Raw genomic sequence first — 3,337 nt, 5'->3', positions numbered from 1 at the left:
AAGGAGAGAAATAGAGGAAAAGCCATGAAGGGGGATTCAGATGCCTCTTCAAAAGGAAAGCTATATGAAAGCCAGGTACTCCTATTCTTAGGACAGTCCTACAGCCTTCATGAGCCTCAGCTCCAGTTGTGGGGTTTGGTGAAATGGTGATTCCTCCGGTAGATGGGCCAGCTGAGGAGAGAATTCCCATCCTGTCACACTGTATGACTCCATGACCTGAGGCTCTATTTGTTTGGCATAAGGGAAGGTTCAGAGAGGCAGCTGTGGTGAGCGCTGTGGCTGGAGACTGAAATAAGCTGAAAGGTGCAGGTGGCAGGAAGCTGACTAAGGTAGAGAAATGCATAGGGAGAGACAGCTTTGCTCCCTGGTGGTCTGAGAACAGATCTCAGCTAGGAATAACCCTGGAGTTTAGATAACTGAGCCTAAAGCCAGTGGGTAGAATCAAATGCTGGAAGCCATCTATCTATGGTTTGCTCTTCTGAAGTATAAGAAATCTAAAGTTCCAGGGATGCATTTGATAGCCACAGCCGAAGCCCTCCAGCAGTATGATTAATACTTGAGAGGCTTGGAAAGTATGAAGACAGTTCCTCCATCTGGAGTGATCTCAGTGCTGTGCTTGCTTCCACCCCCGCCTGGATATGATCTGGGAAGTCTCCAGAGGGCGAGAACCTGCTTAGCCTATAGAATACAAAGATGGGTGAGATCAGCAGAGACACCTGAAGCACAAAGCAGAGGCACAAAGGAGGAAAATGGCCACTATGAAGACAGCTCTCAGACAGTGGACACATTTTCAATACAGACTCAGCAGTACAGACCAAAGGAAAGTGTCTACAAATTCAGCTATGACTTTCACTCCCCCGGGCCTGCTTGGGTGGGTGGGTGGGTGGGTTGGTTGTGTGTGTGTGTGTGTGTGTGTGTGTGTGCTCTATTGCTTTCCTCATTTGTTCTAGTGTATGTGCCACCCGTTTTTGTGGGTGGGTTGGTGTGTGTGTGTGTGTGTGTGTGTGTGTGTGTGTGTGTGTGTGTGTGTGTGTGTGCGCGCGCTCTATTGCTTTCCTCATTTGTTCTAGTGTATGTGCCACCCGTTTTTGCTTTGTTTAGATTTATTTGTATGAATGTTTTGCTGAATGCATGTCCATCCCATGTGTGACTGGTGCCTGCAGAAATTAGAAGAAAGCCTCAGATCTCATGGAACTGGATTTAGAGATGGCCATGAGCCTACATGTGGGTTCTGGGAAGCAAACCACAGACTTCTGGAAGAGCAACACACGCTCAGCCATTGAGCTGTCTCTTCAGCTTTTGCCTGGTTGTTCCCTAGCTCTAAATGCTGATCTGTATACCTTTGTGTCAAGTGCTTTTTCAGACTCATTTCCCCACAGCCTCATTTCACTTTATTTTTTAGCAACAGGATTTTTCACTAAATCTAGAGATCAAATGATTAGACTGGCCACTAAGCCCCAAGGATTCTCTTTTCTCTGCCCCTCTGTGCCAGGATCATAGCTATGTAACACCATGCCTGCCCCATTTATGTAGGTTCTGGGGATCCAAAACCAAGCCTTGGATGCTCGTGCAGCAAGTCCTTTTCCCCACTCAGTTATCTTCCCAGCTCTCTTTAGAGACATAATCCAATTTTGTATTGTTTGCTCCTTTGTTAGCACAATGGGTTTCATAGTAACATTTTCATTCATATGTCATGCTTTCTCATCCCCCCTCCCCCTTCTTTCTGGTCCCTCTTTCACCCACTTCTCCTTTCTTAAGTTTTGCTATTGAAATCATGCCACTTGTGACATTTTATTATGAAACACCAAATAGACTTAGTACTGCCACTTACATCTGACTTGCTCCGAATCATCTTCCAAATCTGAACTTCCCCTAAGGTACATCATTTTGTAGTGTTGAAACCAAAAATTTTGGGTGTTACTTTCTTATTCCCCACTTTCCATATTATCTCAGCAAATCCCATCCATTTTTCTTTCAAAATAAACACAGAATGAAACCAGTCTTCATTTCTTTTACTTAGATCTAGTCCAGGACCACTCTACTATTATTTTTGGAAACATGTAACACGTATTTCAGGCTAACTTCAAACTATGAGGTAGTCAAGTGTTGCTTACTTCTTTCTTGCCTCCACCTTCCAGGTATTGGGATTACAGACATGAGCTACCACATATTTGGTTTATGTGGTGATGGGGCTCGAACCTGCTAGATGGGAGGGGAAAAAACAAACAAACTTTTGCCCCCGCCACACGCAGGCTGCTGACCAGAATTTGATAATTCAAAACAGCTGACCCTACCTTTCCCCTTCCTTCCATTTCCTCTGTGCCTTGTTTTAAAACCGGATACTTGTCAGAAGCCATGAGGTCTAACCCCAGCCAATGGGGAAAACACACAATCACCAAATTAAAAACTACGTGAACAGCCTCCTTGAATGTGCTTGTTAGCCCCTTTGGGTTCTGGCACACCCTTTTCTTTCTTTCTTTCGATTTATTTATTTATTATGTATACAGGGTTCCATCTGCATCTATGACTGCATGCCAGAAGAGGGCACCAGATCTCATTACAGATGGTTGTGAGCCACCATGTGGTTGCTGGGAATTGAACTCAGGACCCCTAGAAGAGGAGTCAGTCAGTGCTCTTAACCTCTGAGCCATCTCTCCAGCCCCCTTGGGGCACCATTTTCAAAAAGAAATGCCTTGCTGAGTTATTGTTCGTGTCATCTTTGGTGAGGTACCAAGATTATTCTTTGGTTTCTGGTATAGGCAAAAAGTGAGCCACACACCCCCATTCAGGGCCACTCCATTTAGAATGACACTGGACCATTTTATTTCCCTTAAAACAATGTGTATTTCCTACCTCTCCCGTTTAGAATTTAATTTTCAGAAACCAGGTGTGGTGGAACACGGCTGTGATCCCAGCTGAAGGGAGGCTGAGGGAACCATCAGGTGTGTTCACTGTCCTACCTTAGCGATCTAAGCAGTGGCCTCAACAAAAACCAGAGCGAAGGCAGGGCGCAGTGAACCACAGCACTGGGGATGCAGAGACAAGCAGATCTCTGAGTTGTGGGCTAGCCTGGACTACAGGGTAAGCGCAAGCCCCCTAGCACTAATGAGGTTCAAAACAAACTCGTCGAGTGGAGGACGAACACCCCACGCACGCGCAGCTCACTTTAAGTCGGCTGTGAGCAGCGTGGCTCCGCTCTTCCGGTCCAAAGTCTCAGAGGCGGGTTTTCCGACCGTCTGGTGCTGTATTTCCGGCATGGACCGGAAATTCCTCTGAAGTAACTCCTCCGGAGTTTACGCGGTGTGGTGTGCTGTGGCTGTCTGGTCCTGGAGCCGTT

Source organism: Cricetulus griseus, chromosome 2, assembly GCF_003668045.3.
Source record: "Cricetulus griseus strain 17A/GY chromosome 2, alternate assembly CriGri-PICRH-1.0, whole genome shotgun sequence".
Classification (NCBI taxonomy): Eukaryota; Metazoa; Chordata; class Mammalia; order Rodentia; family Cricetidae; genus Cricetulus; species Cricetulus griseus.
This window is presented reverse-complemented; position numbering follows the sequence as displayed.